At 44.4% G+C, this 25,748-nt stretch overlaps 1 protein-coding gene across 3 annotated transcripts in view; it reads left to right on the top strand.

Annotated features, from left to right (window-relative positions):
* The first annotated feature begins 18,651 nt into the window (after window positions 1-18,651).
* Tanc1 (tetratricopeptide repeat, ankyrin repeat and coiled-coil containing 1) overlaps window positions 18,652-25,748 on the top strand; it is a 223,110-nt gene continuing 216,013 nt past the window's right edge. For 2 of the 3 annotated variants that reach the window (XM_038336346.2, XM_038336343.2), the window contains exon 1: window positions 18,652-18,798. The gene's annotated coding sequence lies outside the window, so the exon portion shown is untranslated. The remainder of the gene's footprint in view (window positions 18,799-25,748) is intronic. The other variant, XM_038336344.2, reaches the window with a different exon arrangement.

Here is a 25,748-nt window from a genome sequence, read left to right as displayed (position 1 = left end):
TCTTTCATGCAACTGGCCGCCCTCCTGGATAATGGGAGACTTCGAAAGTGATCCCTCGAAGGCTTTTGAGGGACAGAAATAGAACAATGTTGCCTCTCAAACTCATGGCACTGTCTGCCTGACCCACTTGGCACTTCTAGCAGCCCTTTCTCCCAAATCCTTAGTCATTTTTTTTTTTCCTTCTGTTCTTGTGATTAGCTTTGGACGCTTGGCCAGGGTAGTTTATTTGATCGCTTCATTGTACTAATGAGGCCACGAAAGAGGGGCCCCTTTGGCCCTAAGAAGAGAAGAATTCATTTTTATTGTGATACAGGGTCTTGCATAACCCAGGTTGGCCTGGAACTCTGTAGTTTGAGTCTTGCCTTGACCTCAGGACCCTCCTGCCTCTATCTCCCTCCCATTTGCAGGGATTACAAACATGTGTATATGTATGTGCTTGGATTTCTTATTTAATAAGCCCCTTTCTCCACTTCCCAAGGTTTTGAGGATGTGGGCGATTGAACAAATTACACTAGGCAACCAGGGGAATCATGGGGAAACGTAAGTATTTAGGAAATCCAAAGAAATTGAAAACAATGTTCATATTAGAGAGAATCCCTTTCAAATTGTTTGGTCCCCTCACCTGGGAAGTGAAACTAAACAGTGCTAGGATCGGATGAGTGAATGAAGGAATATGGATGCTAGAGCCTACGATGGCTCATGATAGTCGTTAGGGTCACTCACCCACTCTCTCTGGTGCCCCCCCCCTTTGGCCAAGGGGGAGAATTTCACTTCATGGCTCAGTTGTGGTTGCTGGCACCATGCAGTTGGGTACCGCTAAATATGAAAACAAAAGAAGCAACATATACTTAAACTGCCAAAGCCCTTAAGACCCCATTTCCCCTTGGTCCTGAAGAGAGTCAGCATTCCAGATGGAGACGACTCCCTTGGCTTGGGTTCGGTAGTTCCCATGAGGAGTGTGTGCCTCTTGCCTGTTGAGGCACCCGTGGAATGAACAGAAAACAATGTCATCTCCAACCACTGCGACGCCAGTGCTGTTCCTCCTTCCGCATGACTACCGCCTTTTTGCGTCCTCCTGCTGAAAAGCCAAGTGTAAAAAGTGAGAAACAGTTAGCAGCTGTAGGGTGTCTGGTAAGGTCCTCACTGGGGTCTGATGGAGAAGTCACATTTCCCCACTGAAGCTAGACAAAGCTTTTCCAGTGAGGGACTGCTTCTAGAGTCATAGACTAACCCTCGGGAAAGCAGAGAGAAACCTCCCATTTCTTGCACTTATGTATGTATATATGTATGTATGTATTGATTGATTGATTGTATTTTGGTTTTCTCTTGGGAGAAGTGAGGACATATCCTCCCCCTCCCCATTTCCACTGCCAGCCTTACTTTTTAATATATTAAAACATTCCTGAATACCAGAGAAACTAATTCAGTATGTTTGTAGATAAAGTGAGAAAGCATCTTTTGGAAATGATCATTGCTTTCCTGCAAATAAAGTTTAATTTGTGAAATAAAGATCACGTTGGCTAAAATGTTTAAGTGTCTTATTCCCTTCCCCCTTGTAATATCAGTTCTATTTTCTTCCTTGTGTGGGAGATGGGTAAATAGAAGTAGGGGCTTGTGACGGAGTCTCAAGGCTGGTTTTGAACTCACTATGTAGCTGAGGGTAGCCTTGAACTCTTCACCCTACCATCTCCGACTCCCAAGTGATAGGGTTACAGCAAGTGCCACCACTCGTGGCTCTTGCCCAGTTCCTTTTCAATAAATGTTTATAACCCATGTCTGAGAATAAAGAGAATAATTAACCATTCCCAGTTCTCAGTAACTTTTTGCAGACTTTACCATAACTAAATTTCGGAACAGTAACTAGGAGCTTCTTCTTTGCTTGCTGTCGTGACATATGATGTCAGTACATCATGAAGTCACAAGACTTTCTGGAAAAATAAAAGGGCGTCTTTTCCAGATGTTCTTACTGCACGGACATGCTAAGTACTCGGATCAGGACTGCATTCGGTTGTGAAGTGACAGAACCGGAGCTTAAGGTGACAAAGAAAGAAGCCTGGGAGCTGGTGTGGTAGACAAGCCTGTCATCTCAGGACCTAGGAGGATGAGGCAGAGTGGAGAGTACTACACTACTCAGAGTACTACAGTCAGAGACCCGGCCTTAAAAGCTAACAGATGTCTGGAGGTGGTCGGTTAACTGTGAAGGAGAACAAGGGGCAAGATACACGCTGGCTAAGTGTCCCCTTCTGCTAGTGTCTACTGCTGCCCTGTAAGCCATTGGCTGTGGAACCACTAGACACTATAGCTGTAAGGAAGCCTAGGGAGGAGGACATTTTGTTGTTGTTGTTGCTGGTGCTGCTTTTCGGTTTTTGGGTTTTTTTTTTGTTTGTTTTGAGATAAGGTTTCATTTTGTAGCCCTCGTGGCCCTGAACTCAGAGAACTCCTCCAGCCTCTGCCTCCTGAGTGCTGGGATCAAAGCTTTTTGCTGTTGTTATGCTGTTGTTCGGCACTAGGGGGCAGTAGTTTTGAGCTGGTCCTTTGACCACTGCAAACAAAAGCAAAATTCTATTTCTGTACTGATAAGGAAGGGTAGGCCAGGTAGACAGCTAGCAATGTCTTCTAGGGGATTGTCAGCACCCTAGTCTCTGATGTTTTGCTATGAAACTGGGAAGTATTTACTGCTATCTTCTCATTGTGTGCCTTAAAAACGGAGGTGCCAAGGTCTTACCTAGGTCAGGGCCGCCTAAGTGCTAGGTTGTGAAACTGGAATTGGAAGTTGGACCCCCTTTGGACAATAGTCCTCCTGTAGTCTCAAAAGTCAAAGACAGAAGCGGTCAGGTTTGGAGACCGTGTTCCTTTAAGCCTCTGGTTGCCTAATCCATTACACAGCGAGCCAGCCCAAGGTATGGCCAAGGTCTCTTAGGCAATCTGCCAGCCGGCCCCCATGGGAGGCGGTTATGCGGTCATTCCTTCCCTGCTGTAACCACACACTGCAGTCGCTCTTAGGCAGCTGTGACATGCATCTGGATTAGCTTGCCAGTGAGGCAGAGTTTGTGAGTCCAGGAAGCTGGGCACATCAAAGATCTGGGAATCGTCTTAGCTAGGGGAGGGGTGGGCAGCAGGTAGGTCCCTCCTGGCCTCCTCAGGGTGTTTCAGATAGGGTAGGAGGCACTAGAGGCTCCTGAAGAGAGCCAACAGGTGCTGAAGCAATAAGCAAATATGTACAGAGATCCAGTCATCACAAGGCAGGGGAGTCTGTGGTCACCCTGTTATCTTCATTCATTGTTTTGGTTGACTTTAACAGCTCCCTGGCCTGTAGTAAAATACATGAAGTAGAGCAGCAAGAAGAAAGGCTTGGCTCAGGGCAGGGAAGCAGAGGCGCTGGGAGCCAGCCATGGTTCTCAGGTTGTAAAGTAAAATCTCTAGACACTGGCCTGAGGAGATGGCAGTGATTAACGCCAGAGTGGTAAGAAGTGCTATGCAGGAACGGTCAGCCAGGTTGACAGTGTGTGTGTGTGTGTGTGTGTGTGTGTGTGTGTGCTCGCGCACGCACGTTTTCTTTCTCTTTTCTCTTCAAAGCGGCTTAATAGGAAACACGCAATTTTCAGTTGTTTTGGCATCGAGAATAAAATTAAAAACTCATTTACTTTTCTCTTCTAATTAAGAACTTAAGCAACTTTCCAGAAGAAAAACCCAAGCAACATGACACTCCAGGCTGGTGACATCACTCCGTCGCCCCAGATCTCTCTTAATATACAGTGGTACATTTCACACAGGTGTAATTAGTGTCGCAGACAAACAGTCCTGGCTTCCACGCTTTTCACTTAACCTTATTTTATGTGGACATTTTCAGACTTATTGGAAACATGTGCTTGGGTTTTTTTTCTTTCAGCTGGATTCTGTTACATTGATCTGCCATGGTCTGCGTCACCATCTCTTGTTTGTGGGGCATGTGGGTTGCTTTCATGGCTTTGTTGTTATGAACGATGTCACTTCCAGCATTTTTGTTGTGTAAATGCTTTCTTTTTTGCCTCTGGGTTTTTTTTTTTTTTTTTTTTAAGGATTAGGTTCTCAAAAGGGCTACGTCTGTGTCAATATTATAAAGTTACTTCTTACCGTTGGCTTGTTTGGACGTGGTGTCAACAGCACCGTAGAAATAGACTCACTTTTCAGGATGGCCGGATGTGTCGGGGCCCAACCTCGCCTCCACACAGCTGTGCCGGTTATTTATCTGTCTCTTAGCTCCCTACCGACTATATGCTACTTCATAATGCTGGTGCTTGTGGCCTGCGAACCATATCCCTCAGGACTCACTTCTGGCAGGCTTGGCATTGAGGGCTGTCAGTAGAAGGTGCCAACAGAAAATTAGAAATGGAAGGAGGGATGCCACACTTCCCTTCCTTTTGGCAGTGTCTCCAGAAGTGACATCATTCCTGGATACCCTCTCTCTGGTATTCCCAGCATCCTTTTAGGCGCGCCCAGAGACAAGAGAGAAGTGCTGTTCTATGCTACTGTAGTATTTCCTCCTCCTTCCCAGCCCGCCTAGGGCTTCCTGGCCACCTGCTTCCTGGCTCTCTTCCGTTACTAATGTCAAGGGCAGCTACCTTTCCCCGTCTGATTTCAGCTGATGTAACAATGTGGTGTTCCATATCGAATGCTTTCTCTTTGAAAATCCTACCCTGATACTCTGTCCTTTTTTTCCTTCCTTCCTTTATTCCTTTATTTCTTCCTCTCCTGTTTTTGCTTGTTTGTTTTAAGAGATTCTCTCCATGGCACCCTGGCTGGCCTAGAACTCAGTACGTAGTCAAGCAAGGCTGGTCTCAAACTCACAGCAATCCTCAGGCTTCTGCCTCTTGAGTGCTGAGACTGTAAGCATGTACCATCATGCCTGGCTTCCTGTCTATCTTCTGATAATAAAGGAGTTTATTATCAGAAGTTCTGTTCTACTCTGTTCTGTTTGCTGATGGCTCTAAAAATGCTTTAGTTTGACCTCTGTGCCATTCTCGTTCTGAGAAAAACAACAGAATTCCATTGACTTCTTATTGAGCCAAGAGCCTGACAATTATCTTTGTTGATGCCTTTGGTCCCTTTCTTTTTTCCTTTCTCTTATTTCCTCTTATACAAGTGATTACCAACCTGTTTTTTGAGAACTGTGGTTTAAAACAAATAATTGTTGGGACTGGAGAGATTGTTCAGTGATTGAGAGCACTGGATGCTCTTCCCGAAGACGGGGGTTCAGTTCCCGGCACTCTAGTGGTGGCATACAATCATCATGTGTGACTCCAGTTCCAGAGGATCCAACACCCTATTCATCTGCTGCCACAGCATGCCCATGGTGCACAGACATATGTGCAGTCAAAACACCGTACACATAACATGAAAATAAAAAAAAAAAAAAACCTGTCAAAGTTTCGCTTGTATGTTTGGTTAGTTGGTTGTTTTTAGATAGGGCCTGCCTATACAGCCCTGGCTGTCCTGGGACTCACTATGTAGACCACCAGGCTGGCCTCAGACTCACAGAGATCCTCCTGCCTCTGCCTCCTAAGTACTGGGATTAAAGGTATATGCTACCATTCCCCACCTGTCTAAGGCTTCTTAATTTCCTCTGTAGTTTGAAAAACTACTATCTGTAATCCACCTTTCCCAACTATAAATGTTTGTTGGTTTACTCTATCTAATCAGCTATTTCTTGGAGAACCTTCCTTTTGCTGCTGTAGCCAACTTGCCTTAGTGCCAATCAACTAATCCCTACACACCAGGGATAGGCTAGGACTGAACCAGGGCAACCAACACGCTCCACACATGCTCCCACTTTGTCCTACACTGTTACTGCCTTAGAGTTAGTGATGACAGATTGTCCGGGTGAAGTGATTTCAGAGCTCAGATTTGGGAACAGATGTGGTGTTTCCCTATTCTGGTTATACTGGCAGTGCCGTCAAATTCCCAAGTAACCCAGTATCAGGATAAAGGACAAAGTTAATGTAATACATAGCTACAGAGGACAAAAGATGATCTTTATCAGATGGATCCAGATGACCTTGCTGAATTGCAGGATCATCTTGTTTGTCTTTTTAAATCAATTTATTTTTATTTTATGTGCATTGGTGTTCTCTTCATTCCTTCCTTTATTTTTTCTATCTTCTTTTCTTTTTTCTTTTTTTCTTTTTTTGCATGCATGTATATCTGTATGAGTCCCCAGAAACTGGAGTTACAGTGTGAGTTGCCATGTGGGTGCTGGGAGTTGAACCTGGGTTCTCTGGAAGAGTAGTTGGAGCTCTCAACCACTGAGTTATCTCTCCAGCTCCATGGATCATCTTTTTAAGCTTGCCCTACCTATAGCCTTGCCACTTAAGTGAACTAGCAATATTCTGTTACTAGTTAAGCTCACTAGAACTGAGTTTTCTCAGGTTGCCTTGGAAGACTGGTATATCAAGCAATAAGCAGTCATTTTTATTAAGATGCATAAAGTTAAACATTCCCTCAATAACTGTAATACTTGTCACCATTTATTATCTACTACATTGCAAAATAGTTAAAAATAATTGTCATTCAAAATATTGCAGAGGTTGGAAGAAGGCATTGGGCGGCACTGAAGCAACATGTTACTAGAAGCAAGCTTACTCTAAGCAGTCAGTGCTTTCATTTATAAAATGTTCTTTAGCTCCATCACTGCAGGGAAAGCCTTGGAGTGAAAGATCTTTCTTTTTTAGTCACAGCCTCCTACCATACAGAGCCTTTCCATAGAAGCAAACACAATCCCATCTGTTGGGGACTATTACTTTAATTACGTAAAGGTGTGTTATGTTTGTTTATGTTGCAGACTTACTTTCTATGTAGAGGTGTGCTACATTTGTTTATCTGCAGACTATTTAACTATGTAGAGGTGTGTTACATTTGTTTATCTGCAGACTATTACTTTAACTATGTAGAGGTGTGTTACATTTGTTTATCTGCATACTACTACTTTAACTATGTAGAGGTGTGTTACATTTGTTTATCTGCAGACTATTACTTTAACTATGTAGAGGTGTGTTACATTTGTTTATCTGCATACTACTACTTTAACTATGTAGAGGTGTGTTACATTTGTTTATCTGCAGACTATTACTTTAACTATGTAGAGGTGTGCTACATTTGTTTATCTGCAAACTGTTTAACTATGTAGAGGTGTGCTACATTTGTTTATCCGCAGACTATTTAACTATGTAGAGGTGTGTTACATTTGTTTATCTGCAGACTATTTAACTATGTAGAGGTGTGTTACATTTGTTTATCTGCAGACTATTTAACTATGTAGAGGTGTGCTACATTTGTTTATCTGCAGACTATTACTTTAACTATGTAGAGGTGTGCTACATTTGTTTATCTGCAGACTGTTTAACTATGTAGAGGTGTGTTATATTTGTTTATCTGCAGACTAACTATGTAGAGGTGTGTTACATTTGTTTATCTGCATACTACTACTTTAACTATGTAGAGGTGTGTTACATTTGTTTATCTGCAGACTATTACTTTAACTATGTAGAGGTGTGTTACATTTGTTTATCTGCATACTACTACTTTAACTATGTAGAGGTGTGTTACATTTGTTTATCTGCAGACTATTACTTTAACTATGTAGAGGTGTGCTACATTTGTTTATCCGCAGGCTGTTTAACTATGTAGAGGTGTGTTACATTTGTTTATCTGCAGACTATTACTTTAACTATGTAGAGGTGTGTTACATTTGTTTATCTGCATACTACTACTTTAACTATGTAGAGGTGTGTTACATTTGTTTATCTGCAGACTATTACTTTAACTATGTAGAGGTGTGTTACATTTGTTTATCTGCAGGCTATTTAACTATGTAGAGGTGTGCTACATTTGTTTATCTGCAAACTGTTTAACTATGTAGAGGTGTGCTACATTTGTTTATCCGCAGACTATTTAACTATGTAGAGGTGTGTTACATTTGTTTATCTGCAGACTATTACTTTAACTATGTAGAGGTGTGCTACATTTGTTTATCTGCAGGCTATTTAACTATGTAGAGGTGTGCTACATTTGTTTATCTGCAGACTGTTTAACTATGTAGAGGTGTGTTATATTTGTTTATCTGCAGACTAACTATGTAGAGGTGTGTTACATTTGTTTATCTGCAGACTAACTATGTAGAGGTGTGTTACATTTGTTTATCTGCAGACTATTACTTTGACTATGTAAAGGTGTGCTACATTTTTTATGTTGTAGACTATGTAAAGGTGTGTTATATTTGTTTATGCTACAGACTATTTAACTATGTAAAGGTGGGCTACACTTGTTTATATGCAGACTATTTCTATGTAAAGGTGGGCTATACTTGTTTATGCTGCATTTGTTCAACAACTTGTTTAAAAATGTGTTGCTTTGCCTGCCTAAAGCTCCTGATTGGTCTAATAAAAAGCTTTACTGGCCAATGGCTAGGTAGAGGGACAGGTGGGGCTGACAGGCAGTGAGACTAAGTAGGAGGAGGATTCTAGGCTCGAAAGAGAAGAGAATGAGAAAAAGAGGGAGGTGCCCGACAGCCAGCCAGACAAGGAGTAGGACATACAGAATGAAAGAAAGGTAAAAAGCCCTGAGGCAAAACATAGGTAAAGAGAAACAGGTTAAATTAAGCCGTAAGAGCTAATGGGACAAGCATAAGATAAGGCTGAGCATTCATAACTAATTATAAGTCTCGGTGTTGTGTCATGATTTGGGAGCTGGTTAGCATGGTCCAAAAGAAAGCCTGCAACACCCCTCTTCAAAGACTCGGAAAGTTTGGTGTTTGTCTCTAATGCTTTGCCACTTAGCTCATACTCATGCCCTACCTGATAAATGCTTCTTTAGTAAAGACACTACCTTCCAGAATAGCATAATTCACCTCAGGATGCAGGAAAAAAAAAGTCACCTTTGCCAAAGACTCCGGGTAGGAAAGGGAGAGCTAGACTGTTGATCAAGCATGTCTGCAAAGTCCCAGGTCTTTTGATGACACCAGCTCCCAACAACAGCACTGAAGGATGCTGTGTGGCGTCTGAGTTAGATTTGAAAGGGATGTAGCTCTTGCTGTTGCCCTGGGAACTCATTCCAGGAGCCTCCTGCTGCCATGTGAGAGATTTGTTATGCTGGGACCACCATGTGGAGAAAGTACAGAACAGCTAGAGATGTCCAGAAGCCCCAGCCCTCTTGCTCCCAGTTGCTTGACTCTTAACAGCCCCTTCCCCAGCTATGTTCTGAGTACAACCATAGGAAGAACCCTCAGTGAATATTGCTTGACTGATCCAGTCAAACTCAGCTTTGTGAGCAAAACATTCACTATCCTATGACAATACTGAGTTTGGAGTGGCTCATTTGCTGATGATAATTGCCGCTGGCACACGATTTATTAATGTTCCATCAAGCAACATGTTTCCTGAACTTGTAGAACTTTTAGTTTAGTGGGGAAAGTTATCAGACCTCCCCTACCGCTAGTTCTTAAATCTGTTATTTGGTTATTAACTCTATATTATGAATAAGCTAGTCTTCTCTTGGACATTGAGATATTACATTTTAATTGGTTAATTTATTAACTAGTTTATTAATGGTATTTTCACTGTGTAGTCCTGGATGACCTGAAATTTACTATGCAGATCAGGCTAGTCCCAAACTTGTACCAATCTCCTACCATTGCCTCATAAGTGCTGGTATTATAAAAATGTACTACAATGGCAGGTTTAGATATATTTTAATTATCATTTGGATGCAGTCTTGGCTTCTTAATATATTTGTCATTCTAAATGATGGTACATAGGACTTTAAAAAACTATTCCAGTCGTGTGTGTGTGTGTGTGTGTCTAGCTACATTCTTAGTTCAGCCTTTCTTGGAAAAATTAAACTTTTCTATTTTCAGATTATTATCAGGCTGGTGAGATGGCTCATTGGGTAAAGGCCTGGGGACCTGGGTTCAATCCCTGGGGCCTTGTAAAGGTGGAAGAGGAGAACTGACTCCACAAAGTTCTCTTCTGACCTCCACACAAGAACTGTGGCATTTGTGCAACTCTACCCCCCACATGTCACACACAGAAACTAATAAACACAAAGAACTGTAAAAAGATAACAATATACATATAGTTATATAGAAGAGTCATCTGCACCATTGACTTACAAATCTTACAAATAGATAGTAAACTATTAAAAGAATATTCACAGTTCTACAATCCAGATACATTTCTGTCACTGTGAGGACTCTTCTTGTTACATATTAGAATAGTGGTTCTTAAACTGTGAGTCCCGACCACTTTGTGGGTTGAATAACCCTTTCACAAGGATCACCTAAGACCATTGGAAAACATATTTACATTATGATTCATAACAGTAGCAAAATTATGAAGTAGTAATGAAAATAAATTTTATGGTTGCAGGTCACCACAACACAAGGAACTGCATAAAAGGGTCCCAACCTTAGGAAGGTTGAGAACCACTGTGTTAGAAACACCCGTCCTTCGGCTGTCCTTAGACAGTCCTCGGCCACTGATCTGTTGTTCCTTTCTATAAGTCTGTCAGGTCCAGGAGGTTATTTGAATGGATCCTGTAGTATTTTGGGTTCACTTGCCTCCCTGCCTCCCTCTTCTCCCCCCTTCTGTCTTCGTTGTTTTTAGAGACGAGGTCTCACTAAAGAACCCACGCTGCTCTCCAGCTCCACTCATCATGGAGCCCATGATACTGTGTACACTTGGTCTTTCTGCTTAGACTTCCTAGTCCTGGGAATGAGCCACCACACCCAGCTTGATTTTTTGTTTTTTTTTTTTTTGTGTGTTTTTTTTTTTTATTCAGTGTAATTCTCCAGAGAAAAATGCAAGTTGTATGTAACAATAATTCATTCCTTTTTACTGCTGAGTAGTGGTAGTTACGTATTAATTTATTTGGTCATTCATCCTTCAACAGGCGTGGATTGTTTCCAGTTGTCATCTATTATGAATAAAGCTGTTGTGTGCATTTTGTGTTTAGGTTTTCCTATGAACATCAGTCTTCATTTCTCTGGGATAAATGCCCACAAGTATAATTGCTGGGTTATATGGCAGCTGCATATTTAGTTTATTTATTTTTAAGGAACTCTCACACTGTGTTTTCAGAGAAGTGATATCATTTCATAGCCCCAGGAGTGATAGATGAGTGATTTAATTTCTATGCATGCCCCCCGATTTTGAACAATATTTTAAACATAGCTTTCCAGATTAGATTTCCCTCAATGGATTCTTTGGTCAACAAGATTTAGGCCTCTAATATCTGGGTAGATTCCCAGGGGTAAGATTGGGCATGGAAAATTGAAAAGGAGATTAAGAGGCAGAGAGCATACCATCTAATTTTAATGCTCAGCGATTGCTGTCTTATTTTGGGTCACTGACGTCTTGTTTTAACTCGTTTCTATTGTAATTGTAGCAGTAATCTCTTTCCCTTTAGGTAGTCTTTTCAAAGCCACTGGAAAGCTAGAAGAGGAACAAGCGATAGACTAGCTGTGAACGCAGGTGTTGGCACTGGAATACCTTGGAAATCATTGAAAGGAAACAGGGTTTTAGCTAAAGCTAAGTAGTCAAACCCATTTTTACCAGGCAGCTGGTTTTCAGGGTAGATGCCCTAGGTGAGGGTGACTTCTTTAATGAAGCCTGGTAGTCTAATATTTCCTGATATTTATAGAGTATCACATGTACTCGTGTTACATGTGACATGACACAGACACATGACACACAGGAAGACAGAAGCAAGAGTTTCAACTGCCTCTGTCTCAGTTCAAAGATGTTTAGATCCTTTGTTTGTTTTTTCAAGACAGGGTTTCTCTGTGTTACAGTTCTGGCTGTCCTGGAACTCACTTTGTAGACCAGGCTGTCCTTGAACTCACAGAGATCTACTTGCCTCTGCCTTGGGAATGCTGGGATTAAAGGTTTGTGCCACCACTGCCCGACAGATGTTTAGATCTTTAATAGACTGCTGTATAGATGGAAAGAACTTCTAAGAGTTAAATTATAAGTGCTAAACTTATCTTATTTCTGATACTATTTCATGTTAATAATAATTACTGAAATGTGGATACTAGCTCAAAATGGTTTTCTAAGTGTACGAATCCTGTTTTATATACTTTCCTTTCAGCATGAGAGTTACTATTGCCTTTACTACATTGTCTTTTTATAGTCACAACTTTTTAGTTTTATCAAATTGATTATCTTCACCAATAATACCAGCACCTTCATCTGTTCAAGGTTGGGTTGTGTGACTGTGGAAACAGCAGACTGACCACTAGAGCTTTCATTCTGGCAGAACACTCTTTATTTATAGCCCCCCCACCCTCCTTTCCTGCCTCGTTTTCCTTTCCTTCCTTTCAGAGCAATATCTTCCGATGTTGTCCAGGTTTGACTTCCAATCTCAGTTCTCTTGGCTTAACCTCCAGAGTGCTGGCATGACATGTGCTACTATGCCCAGTTTTGCAAGGCAGCTGAAGTTCCAGACTAGCCTCAAACATGATCACTCTCCTGCCTTAGCCTTTCAAGTGCCGGTATAATGAGTGCCCGGCACCATGTTCAGATTTAAAGCCATTTTCCTTAACAACTGCTCTTAGGAAACTCTTTGTAGAGGTTCGAGTTCATGCTAGCATTTAGGCTTCCTATTTCGTAGGACCAAAGGGACAGCCATTGATATGTAGTATAAATAACATAGTAAAGGCTCTTGCAAAAATTTTTAGCTAGGATTTCTTAAAGGAATAAATCCTTTACATTACTACATTATTTAGTTAAGAATTCCCAAGCCAAAGGCCGTGCGTGTTGGCATGTGCCTTTAATCACAGCAAAGACAGGCAGGTTTCTGAGTTCAAGGCCATCTTGGTCTACATAGTAAGTTCTAGGACAGCCAGAACCACACAGTGAGAGCCTGCCTCAAAAAGAAACAAACAAAAAATGAATTTCCAGACTGGTTGTGATGAAGCTTTTAATCCAGCACATGGAAGGCGGAGACATTTGTCTCTTTGTGAAGTGGAGGCCAGTCTGTTCTGCATAGGGGGTTCGAGGCCAGCCAGGGCTATAAGATGAGACCCTGTTGTAAAACAAACAACCTGTATGGTGATGTGCATATAACGAGGTATGTCAATATAGGACATGTACTATAATTTTTCCTCTTTAACACTAACATGGGAGAAAATCAAATCTTTGTAAATTGTCCCTGTGTGCTACTGTTTGAGACAAGAACTGTCAATTTACCCCCAGATGAGACCCTGAGAACTTAATTGGTATTATTATCTCCTGCTGAATCATTGTTAAGTCACTCTTTCTCAGAGTGCAGATGTGGGCATTCTGGATTGTTCTGGTTATCTCAAGCATACTGGTCCCTGGTAACAAGAGGTGAAAAACATCTTGTCTATTAACTCAACACGAACCTTTACAGACTACTTTCCAACTTACTAAGTTTTTACAAATCTTGTTTATTCTTCTGTGACCTGTGAGGCAGAGATGCTATAGTCTTCTAATTTTGTAGACGAGGACCACAGGTCAAAAAGATTAGATGGTTTGCCCCTAATCACAAATAGTACAAAATCAGAGCAGCAACCTAGATGTTACTACTTTGATTTTAGTGTTTCTTCTTACAAAGCTTGGTGAAAAAAGGGAAGTCATACTTCTGAGAAGAACACTGTAAAATATACCTTTTATTCTCTAGATCAGCAGGCTACTTTCATGTGATCATAAGTAGATTCAGCAGATGATGACTGGATTAGTACCCAATTGCATTACCTCACCTTTTCTGGAAAAAAAAAATCTGTTTCTGTCTTCAGATCATTTCACAATCAGAAGATTTGAATAAATCTCTTTTTACATGTGACAGATAATGTGTACTCCCATAATCCCAGCAATGGGTGGCTGAGGCAGGAGGATCTGAGGATGAAGGCCAGCTTAGATACCCAGCAGCTGCAGCAACAAGAGTAACAACCCAATTATTCACACTGCATGTTACTCTAAGCTAGACTTTTCCAGGACTTCAACTATTCCCACAGTCTTTAAAAAGTTTTATTACTGGGACATTTGGTTGCACTGTGACACTCTGAGACTACTAACAAAGCTAAACCTTGAATCAAAAAAAAAAAATATTACACTTATTTATTTATTTATGCATTCATTTTCAGACACCAGCCTTGGGGAAGGTGCTCTCTCCTTTACTCTGTTGGTCCCAGGGATCCAGCTCAGGTTACTATGCTTGGTGGCAAATGTCTTTACCAGCCGAGCCATCTTTCCAGCTCTATTCTCATATCTTATAACACAATGTGAACCCCTCAATCTATTTCTCCTTTCCTCCCTCACTGGATTTCTTATCCGTTTAAATAAGTCACTGTGTTGCATGAGTTCCTACACTATTGCCAGGCCATGCATTTGACCTGTGAGTGCTCTCTATGTCCAATGACTCCTTTCACCGCCTGGCTAACTGAGTGGCGCAGTGGATTTCTGAACCCCTGGACGAATGTCTGCCATCAGCCCACATGACCATGGTGTTAGCAAACCCATGAGACTGACTATGCATCATTGCACATACAGGGACTGTATGGGGCAGTGAATTTCATTGTACAACTATACCCAATTTATTTTATTATTCCCCGGGTCCTTATTTTCTTTCTTTCTCAAAATGTTAAAAAGCAGAGGAATGAACAAACCGAAAGAAAAGAATGAATTCTGCAACTACTGAAAGACCCTCCAAAGAAGAAGTGTGTGCTTAAGTTTGGATTTCTTACCTCATCTTATTAGTTTTTAAAATTTCATCTGGTGTTTAAGTTTAAACTTAAAAACTCTTTACTTCTTACAATGTGGCCTATACTACACATCCCATAATAAACACTGGCTATGAACCTAAATTAGGCTTGATTTAAAATAGAGCTACTCAGGAATCTGACCAAGGGGGAGAAATACAGCAACACTCACGAGGCACATTCTTTTCTCATGCCTTCCTCAGTCTATTGCCCTGGGCAGTAAACTGTGCGGTAAAATAACCAGTTTCATAGTTGCTCTTTTCTTTCGGTCTTCTGAGAAAAAGCTACATTGTTGGCAGAGTGCCAGAAAATTTCCACATGCAACCCAGGAGATCACATGTATATATGAGGAATGTGTATGGCTCAGAGTATCTGTGCAATCTATGGTTCTTTCTTCCTCCTTCCGTTGTTAGAAACACACAAGAAATTAGGAAACTTTTTTTATTTATTTAGTTTTTTTTTTGTTTTTCAAGACAGGGTTTCTCTGTAGCTTTGGAGCCTGTCCTGGAACTAACTCTTGTAGACCAGGCTGGCCTCAGACTCACAAAGGTCCGCCTGGCTCTACTTCCTGAGTGCTGGGATTAAAGGCGTGTGCCACCACCACCACCTGGCCTAGACAAGGAATTAGGGAACTTTTAAAACTGGCTTAGTGGAGAGCCCCAAGAAAAGCAAGTGGTGATTCCTGAGCCTCTGTTGCCCCAGAAAATACAAAGTTGCCTAATAACCAGCTAAAAGCACCTTTTATTATTATTTAAGGGAAAAGCATGAAAATTCATTTAACTTTACATATTAAGAAGACACTTTTAAAATTTTAACTTTTTATTGAGTCTTTGGAAGTTTCACATCATGCACCCCAATTCTGCCCATCTCCCAGTCCCTCCATATCCCCCTCATCTCTGCTGTGCCCCCCTCACAAAAGAAAACAAAAGAAAGCAAGCAAACAAACGAAATCAAAAACAACCCCCCTCCAAACAAACCAAAACAACACCAGAAAAATCTCTTTGCTTCCCTTTCTTTCCCGCCCCTCCAACACCTCTCCATTCATCCTGGTGGCATTGTTTATCTCTTTGTCCCATCAGCTTTATCGGCACACGTTCATCACAAAGATTCACTCACTGGTCTGGTTCAAGGCCTCTGGTTCCTGGTGCACCATCCTCACCAGCGCTCCTCTGGGATATCTTGTGGCTGTCCCAAGTCTGGGAGAGCTTGTCTATCATTGCTTCAGGAGCTCCAGCCGGTCCTAGACAGGGTAGATGCTAGGGTGGGTCAACCCAAGACCAGGTGGGCCTGGGTGGTAGCCAAGCTGGTCAGTCTGGACCACTGGGACCACACACCTCCGGCAGGAGGAGTCCACTCCCCCATATGCATGCCCTTGGGTTGGTTCACCTTCATTTGTGGTGAGGGATGGGGGCCATCTCTCCCGAGTGCAGGGGCCAGCAAGAAGAGACTTCTTAAGAAGTCTTAGAAGAGATTCTGGTCGCCGGGCGGTGGTGGCGCACGCCTTTAATCCCAGCACTCGGGAGGCAGAGGCAGGCGGCTCTCTGAGTTCGAGGCCAGCCTGGTCCACAAGAGCTAGTTCCAGGACAGGCTCTAGAAACTACAGGGAAACCCTGTCTCGAAAAACCACAAAAAAAAAAAAAAAAAAAGAGAGAGAGAGAGAGATTCTGGTCGTCCTTACACAACAGATCGTCATGTTCCCCCTCCCCGTTTTTTTATTCTCACCCATGATTTTTTTCTTTACTCTGTTGTACGTTGGGTCTTAACTTTTCCAACATGTATCATTTTCACTCACAGGTTAAGACAGCTTTGATGTTCTCAGTACAACGTTCTGTATATAACGTAATCGTTTAGAGCAGGAGATCGGGTTGTGCTTAATAAGATGTAGTTCGGATTATGTAAACACTACCGGAAGAAGGGGAAACAGAGCCCTTCTGTGTACAAATATCACATTGCTAGCTCCCTGCCTGTGCAGAATGTTAAGCACCCCTAACCAGGCAGCGGTGAGATTTCTTCATGAGTGCCCTTGACTTCTAAAACTATAAAACCAAGCCCTTTTCAACCCGAAATAAAGGTGATGCAAGAAATTAGCATATTTACTTTCTGTGATTGCTCTCCTTGCTACTTGGTCAAGTCTGAGGGGTGAGGGAAAGAAACTTGATCATCCTCCAAGGCTCTTTAAGCAAGTTCATTAAAGTTTGGGAAGAGTCGAGGATAGCCCAAGAGGAAGGAGCAAAACATTATGAATTGCACCCGTCACCTACCCATTTTGCCCACTATGGACAAGCCCGAGGCAGGAGTTGTACCTGTTTTTTTTCTTCAGGAGTTTCTCATCCATTTTAGGATTTCAGACTGGACTGACTGCTGACTTGATGTCGTTATCTTATTGTTGCCGGCTGCCTTTGTGATCTGTGGTTGAAAGTAGCCACTCTTACACACTGTATTTAAGACGAGTTCATCAAACGTCACCTTGGTTTTTATCAACCAGGCACATCAGCGCGGGGAAGGCTTCCCCTGCTACGCTCTTGCTTGCTTTGAATATTCATGTCCTGCTTTGCTTGAGGAAAGGCTGGGATAGTGTTGCTGCTTAAATATAAACATCATGATAATCAGGCCTTTGAATGTACGAGTAAAAAATATCCAGCCCATTTTGGTCATTTTTTATTTATTATAGAGAGATGGCGTGGCCTTTTGCTTCCTGCCGCTTTTCACAGGAACTTTAAATATGAACACCATTCCTGCTGTTATCTTTATACTGGGAAGCTCTACGTGAGGTTGAAGTTTTTATAGGGAAAATTGTTTAAAACACAGTTGTCTTTAAAGGCGGGTTTGCCACAGCAAAGGTTAGGGGTTGCCCATAAAGCCATTTATAGCGCCTTCTGTATTCGTCACTCTGTGCACACGGATGGGCGGCCTGTGCTCAATTCCTTTTGGAATTTCCCTTCTGCAAAGAAAGGGGGTCCAAAGGGCTTTGGGAATAGAGTGGGTTGAGCCTCCTTCCATGTAAACTGACTGCCTGGATTCCTGAGAGGTTCTGGAGGACCCATCTATCCTATGCCATTCTTGGCTTTCTGTTTGTTGGGAATAACAAAACATTTTGGGAACTAGGGAGTTCAATTTACTGCCACCAGCCTACATAATAATAGCATCTTTGTCTGTTCCCCCTCCAGGACTCCTCCTCCTGACCAGGAAGCTATGCGCTGGCCAGTGGACTTAGCCCAGACCCGCATCGCCAGTCACAGATTTGGAGGAGGCGGTGGACTCCCCGAGCCTGGGCAGTCACTGACCCCGCGAGCACCTTCAATTCACTTTTGCGACAGAAAAAGGTGCAGTGGATGAGATTTACTGTCCATCTCTCTTAGCTCATTTTGGAACCAGAAAGTGTGTTTGTTTGCGTATAGTTAAGCGACGGGAAGAAAAGCCAACAAAGCCACCCTAAGGCATCCGCGGAAACTTCAGCTTGGCTAATTGCTCCCATATGTCCTCCTCCGATGCTTTTAGAGAGCAGTGTAGACCGAAGACCGGGTCACTTTACGGATTTTAAGACAGTAGAAAAAAAAAAGAGAGGGGGGCGACTAATCGCACTTCTGGTCCTGTCCCACAGCCAGACGCCTAGGCGGAGCCCCCAGGGGAGCAAACCTTCTCAAGGGAGCTAGGCTTCCCGCAGGGAACAGGCTGGGAGAGGAGGGGCGGAGGCGCCGGGCTGAAAGTTCGCGTGCCGCGCCCCAGCGGGTCGCAGAGCCCCGGCAGCTTCAGGCGGGAGGGGCGCGGGAGGCGCAGCCCCAGCGGGCGCGCACAAGGAAGGTGCCTTCCGGAACACGCGCAAGGGCGGGGACTCGCGCTGCCAATGAGGTCCCGGTGTGGGCCGAGCGGGGCGGGGGGACGGGCCCGAGCGCTGCCTCCGCGGTGGCAGCTGCGGGAGCCGGGCTCGGGAGCAGCCGCAGGAGCCGCCGCCGCCACCGCCACCGCCGAGCGCTCAGCCCGCCGCGCCCTGAGGCCCGGCCCCCCAGGGTGGGAACCGCGTCGGAAGCTGGAAACTTTCCTGGCAGGTAAACTCCAATCTGCTCCGGGCGTCGCTGCGGGCCTCCGGGCGTCCGCAGCCCGGGTCAGTGGCCGGAGCTGGCGGGGAGGAAGGGTCCCGGGGAGGCAGCCCGGGAAATGAGAACGAGGCTGGTGGGAAAGTTTCGGGACGCCCCCGCCCCCCACCTCAGCCGCGCACAACGGAAGCTTTCCGGGAATAGGCGCGGGCAAGCCGGGCGCTCCCGGCCTCGGGCTAGGCTCTGCCGGGGAGTCGGTGCAGGCCGTTTCCTGCGCGCCGGGAGGACCGGGTTGCAGCAGAGCCGGGCCGGGGGGGACACCGGGATCACGCGGCGCGCGGACTTTCCCTGCCGTCCCTCCTCCGCCTCTTCTGTCCCTTGGCTAGACAGGGCCTGGGCTCCGCAGGGCACCTGGGGTGGGGGTCGTGCGGGCGGGGCGCGTGGCACCGCGGGGTCTTGAGTGTCGCGGTGCGCGGGTCGCGAAGTTGCCGAGCGAACTTCAGCAGGGGGGGAATCGTACCGTCCGCTGTGGTCTTGAAAGTGAGTGCTTCGCTCCTGCAGGCTGCGACTCGCGTATGCACGCGAATTTCTTTCCGTGGTGGTGGCGGTGGTGGGGTGATGATTTGGGATCAGTCCTTGAGGATTTTTCTTTTAGTGCCAGCTAAGTGGAGGGCAGGGTCAAGATTTCGAGTTCTCTTGTCCTTGGGTGATGAATGATTACTTTGGAGGCATTATGAGGATTCAGGTTCTTCCTGGAGGACTTTGGGTGTGTGTTGGGGGGGCCCCCCCGGGCTCGGCGCGGTTCTTTCCGGAACGGCTGGCGGGGAAGGAAGCCCTGGGCATTGTGTAGCGTGTTTGCTGACAGCAAGATCTCTGGACTGGCGTTCCCAAAACTTACTTGACTAATTGTGTAGAGGCTCCGGGAGGAAATGCGGCCGTGGCCAGGTAGAAACGCGGCGCCGCGGCCGAGGGCGGTGGACGCCGGGCTGTGACAGTCTTCTTCAGGCTGCCTAGGCTCCTGCTTGGGAGCCCCAGACCCTTGTGCCTGGAGTAGTGTGGGACTCGTCTCAGTATTACATTTCTTGCGGAGTGAACTCAGGGAGACGATGAGGGTACCTTCATCTTGAACTTGACCCCAGAAGTAGCATCCCAGCGGGTTAAAAGGTAAAGGCAAGCTGAGCCTTAACCTGGAAAGGAGCTCGGACGCCGCTGGCTCCTGGTTCAAAATCTTTTAGGAAGGGCTCAGGGCGGCCGAGGTCGCGAACTCTGGAAATGCCAGACTCATCAGACTGCCGAAGTTAGTGTGCTGGGGGGAGGGAAGGAGAAACCTGGTTGGCTGGCACAGGGAGTTGGTTTTTCTTTGTGGTGAAAAAGAAGGGAGCTAGCGTCTCTACTTTCACCAGATCCGCTACTCCCCTTCACCCCACTCCCCCCTTCCTGGGTCATCCTTATCCTGCCAGGCTGGCACTCCTGGGGTGGGGGAGGGAGGAAGAGAAGAAAGCAGTTGTGAAGCTTCTGTGGGCAGCCCGGAGGTATTTCAGATCTGCTACTAGGAAGATTCCTGGATTTTAACAGCTGCTTCTTGATTGCTGGGAATGAAAGAATTTATGAGCGCCTGTGAGGTGCTCATTACGGTGGCAGTTCTGAGTGTTGTGCTCATCTGGGTACTTAAAAGAGCTCACAGGGACTTCCCTACAATCTGCAAAGTTTGTGTCAGCCAGAATGCTTGTGGGTGTCAGTCAGAGAGCATCATAAATAGATCTCGGTGCTTTTACAATGAAAAGTATGCCTAGTAAAGAGAAGTTTTGTGTCTGACTTTACTCGAGACTCTTTCCTAGAGATTTCTTCTTACCTGCCAAGCCGATGAGTCCAGGCCTCCCAGCTACTGTGATCTGACAGCAAGGGATGGAAATGGTGTCATTGATTTTGGTGGAGCCAGGGAAGTCCAGAAATAAGTGTAAGGTCACTTGCATGTTCCTGGTGCCACAAACTTGACGTTTGCTGGAACTCAAAGTATTGGTTTTCCTGCTCTTTTGGTTTAACCACCAGAATGCCTCAATTATCATAATTCATGTTTGTCATGGAGCTGAAACATCACCGATTCATAGTCAGCCCTTTTCTGCTTTCCATAACAGCCAGAAGGACATTCTGTCTCTTTAACCACATACAATTTATTTGATGCCATAGTGGGGTTTTGATGCTGGGTGATTGAGGGCACAATTTTAGAGACAATGGAATTACTTTGACTACATCATCCATTTTTAGACAACTTCTTTTCTGGGTTGCTGATTAATTCTTTATCTCCCAGAGAACATTAAAAGCCCTGTCCCTAGGCTGGCTAGTAAAGCTGTAATCCATATTATAATGAGGCTTGCCAGCATAGCTGTGAGGGAGGGAGGTCTGTTTCCACCAGGCACTTAAAACTCAATAGTAAAGATTTTGTTTCTGTTCGGTCGAGAATTTCCTATTTAGAAAAACGCGTTTATGTTCTTGTCCAACACGGAGGCCTTGTTGGGGGAGGGGTGTGGAGAACAAACTTATTTTTATTATGGAACCGTTAGTTTACTTGCACACATACTCAGGCACATATGCTGCGGAATTGTGTTAGTCTCCAGAATGGTCTCTCTTAACTTGTGTGTTGTTTATTATTTTGAGATAGGGTCTCACCATGTATGTAGTCCTGGCTGTCCTGGAACTCACTATATAGACTAGGCTGCCCTTGGACTCAGCAGAGATCTGCCTGCCTCTTCCTCCCAAGTGCTGAGATGAAAGGCGTGCACCACCAAGCTTGACTCTGAACTGTCTTCTAAACACTTCTAGTTGTAAAACTTCCTCTCCCCAGCTTACAGAAGCATTTGCTCCCCATGGCTAGTAAGCCTTTCTGGGCTTTGGTTTCCTTAAGGATCATCCCCAAAAGGGAATCGTATTGCAACTTTGTGACTGCGAAAGTTGGGGCAATCTAGGAATTTTGGAGCCTGTGTTGTAAATCAGGACAGTGTAGCCCCAAGTATAAAGAGCTCCAATACACATTCTATCTCTGAGCCTCTCAGCTGAGTCACCCAGGGCCCAGGAAGTTAGATCAGGTTGCCGGATATCACCTGTGGTGGCTTTGAACTTGAGCCCCGCAGGTCCCTGTTGTCTTCTTCTTCTCCCTGTATCTCCCTTCATTCATGTGAATTCACTAACGCCTGACAAACAGAACGTGTGGCAGCTTCTCACAGAGTTTCATTTATGGTTGTTTGGGTTTGAGAATCCCAGGGCCTCTGTCTCTGCTTTGAAATGAAGGCTTAAACACCATTCTCTAGTAATGATAACTGATCATTTTCCCTAGGAGAGTTCCAGAAAGTCACGTACCTCTAATCAATTATTTGTTTACTTTCAATTTCTTTTCTTTCTTTCTTTCTTTTTTTTAAATCAAGTAGGCTTCAGGGTCTACCATGATTTATATTCCAGATACGTCTTGGTGATAGCGTAAATCCCTTCTCACATGAACGTCCTTTTAAAAACAAGGGTGAGCACACCCTTTGCCTTTCATCTTGGCTTCAGTCAGACTAAGTCTAAAGCCTGGCTGAATATCCCTTTCTTGGAGCTGTGCGCCCTTCCTATTGAGTACATAGATGGATTCTGTAGCTCTTTCTATGCTATGTAAGTCTCTTTTCATAGTTAAATGGTGAAACAGTCGGAGGGTCCAGTGACCCATTTTCACTGTTGGCCTACTGGGTTCCTGCCTGCCTGTTTAAGGAGTACGAAGTGCAGACGGACCCTCAGTCGGAAAGCTGGTCACTGCCCAACAAAGACCAGATTTTTACTTTACAGCTTTTATTTGATTTGTGTGTGTGTGTGTAGGTCAGAAGACAACCTCTGGAGGTAGTTTTCTCCTGCTGTGGTTCTGGGAATTGAACTCAGGTGGTTGGTCTCACCCAGAAGCCCTATGGCTCATTGAGGCATCTCGATGGCTCCATGTAAGGTCTTTTATGATTGAGCAACTTGTCCGTAGAAAGCATTTATTTATGCGTTGCTTTTGACAGAAGGTCTTACTGTGTAGCCCAGTCTGGCTTCAAACTGTGCTCTTCCTGCCCCAGGCTTACAGGTATACGACACAACTTGTGGCTTCATAGTCTGCTTTTAAAACTTACCTTCGGAGGACTGTCTTTGCAGAAAATTAAGAAATGGGGTTTAAGCTCAAAGGAAGTGTCTGTTCACTGACTGATAAATCTGACATTGTTGCCCTTTCCCTGGGGAGCAAAAGCAGAAACACCGTGAAGCAGTGTTTCCCAGTAAAGTTGGGAGGCGGTCAGTAAAGGGGACGAATAGAAAATGGATTTTCATGAAGAAGGCTCTTAGAAGCTTTATCTTGTGGTTAGTGAAAGGCGTTCTGGTCTTGTTTGCTGTGTTGCTGGTCAGTTGTCTCTGTAGAGTGAGTAATGACTTTAAGGGCTTCTGTGAGTGTGGGTGATCAAGGAGAATGTCCTGGAAAGAAGTCTCCCGTAGACAGAAATGTCAAGGGTAAGAAAAAGGTTGCAGTGACAGGACATAGACCATGGATTTCGTTATGGATTTTGGCATGGATTTTGCTTTAACATGAGAGAACTTACTAGTCCCGAAGCTTCCCAGCCAGTATTCATTGTAGATAGGTGTGAACCCCGACTGTTCAGCCACTTCACATAGAACCACAGTGACTCAGCGCTTTCCTTGCCTTACTCAGCGTACCTAGGGCCATACACCTGTGGTGGGTTTGCTTGTTATTATTTGCTTATCTGAGGGGTGGAGAGAGTGGAAGAAATAGTTAACTGTGCATGGCCCTTTTGCACAAAGGATGTACTGAAGCGAAATGGTACATTATATTACATACAGTTTTGAAGACCTGAAAGATGTCATGCAAATAAAGATACATAAATTACATGTGTGCAGTTTAAAGTCAGTATGTGATCATGTGATACACTTTTTCTTGTCATACATGCATTCTCTGTGTTGAACATTCTTTGGTTCTGTTTTAATGACTAGCTACCAAATCCATTGCCTATGTTACCATAACCAGGTAATCCATTTTGACCTTTGATGTCTTTGGACAGCCCTTGACACTGTTGGAGCTCTTTGTCCCAGATAGGATGCATGTATTATTAAGTCACTGTGTCCTAGCTCAGCCTTTGGCCCCATGGTGACTCCAAAACCTCATAGCATCAAGAAGCTACCTCTTTGCCTTTAGTGCCAACCTGAGAAAAGTGTGAAAGAACCCAGATTGGCCAAAGAGTTCCAGTTGGCAGGCCCCATTAAACCCACAAGATGGAACCGTGGGCGACAGTGTCCCACAGAAGAGGTTATTGTGGATGGAAGAGGCATGGAATAAGAAAACAAAGAGAGCTGCCCAGCACAGCATAGATGATTTCTAGAGGTGGTATTAGCTGGGCTTAAAAACATACCCAAATGGCAAAAGCATGTCAACATTCTTAATGTCTTTATGACGTATGCGCCTGTAGTCTGGAAAGCAGAGACTTGTCCACATTCTCCAGGGATTAAGTCTCTGTGCGTATAGCCATTTGTGTAAGGGGGTATTGAATTACTTCTAAGAACTTCGGGCTGGTCATGGCTCCCACACAGTTCTTATGATCCCCTCTCACTGCCAGGCTTTGCTCTAAATTCCTTGAGATTCTTACCATCAATTATTGATGTTTATTGAGTACTTGCTAATGTGGAACTAGATGTGTGAATTTTTAAAAACTCCATGGAAACGAAAGAGTAGTTCTCTCATTGTCCTGCACACACAGTGATGGTTCTGCATGCAGCAACATTCTGTGTCCCGGCCTCCCTTGCTTCGTGTGAAATAGACCAACCACCACCGTTTATTTATTTGGAATGAGAACTGGTCTCAGTTGGATGGTTATTCTGACGAGGCTTAGGCTCATTCATGATTCACTGGCTTGGGTGCTGGGCGTGGGGTGGTGGTGGGGCACTGAATTATTTCTTACCACAATTCTGCCTTTTTGTTTGGTTTCTTTTTTTTTTTTGAGACAGGGTTTCTCAGTGTAGCCCTGGCTGTCATGGAACTCTCTCTGTGAGTTCTAGGCTGGCCTTGAACCTAGAGATCTGCCTGCTTCTGCCTCCAGAGTGTTGGGATTAAAGACCTGCGCCATCCCTGCCCCACCAATGGTCACAATTCTGCTTTTGATTACTTTTCAATTGACCACATCTTCATGGGTAAGCTGGGTGTGTCTCCTGCCCCAGGGAGAGAAGCTTGCTTGCATCAAGATAATTTACTATGGCTACACGAGCTGTCAGTGACTGATTAATGCAGGTTTGTGACACCAGTGTGACTTGCTTATCTGCAGCGTTGCATGAGGCTTGGAGTGGTCTAGCACCGTACAAAGGTTGAAGGGACCAAAAACCACAGTGGCTTCTCAGCTGCCCTAGAGCTACCATGACTTCTAACCTCTCTGAGGAAAATAGTTTTTATTATTGTATAAGACAGTGATTACCAAAGCAGAATGTCCCATACAATCTAGTATGGGAAAGAAGGAAATAGCAGAGCTTTTCCAAGGAGAGGAAAAAAAAAAAAACAAAACCAAAACAGTTTTACTAATATTCATATATGGGTACGCCCTGCATGTCGATCTGCTCAGCGCCTGTCACTTGGCTTGTGTGAGGAGCATTTTACTCCTAGTGGAGCTGACTGGTACCCTCATTGCTGTTCTTGCCTCAGAGCATTGGTTCTCAACCTCCCTAGTGCCGTAATCCTGTAACACAGTTCCTCATGTTGCGGTGACCCCCCCCCCCCCCTACCATTATTTCGTTGCTACTTCAAACTGTAATTTTGCGACTGTTATGAATCGTAATGTAAATATCGGATATCTGAGATGCAACTCCTGTGAAAGGGTCATGTGACCCCCAAGGGGATTGAAGCCCCCCGGGCTGAGAACCACGGCCTTGGATGAACTCTATCCATTTACGTAGACTTATGGTTTATA

This window comes from Arvicola amphibius, chromosome 7 (assembly GCF_903992535.2).
Source record: "Arvicola amphibius chromosome 7, mArvAmp1.2, whole genome shotgun sequence".
Taxonomy (NCBI): Eukaryota; Metazoa; Chordata; class Mammalia; order Rodentia; family Cricetidae; genus Arvicola; species Arvicola amphibius.
The sequence above is the reverse complement of the archived record's forward strand: the minus strand, read 5'-3'. Positions and strand labels throughout refer to the sequence as shown.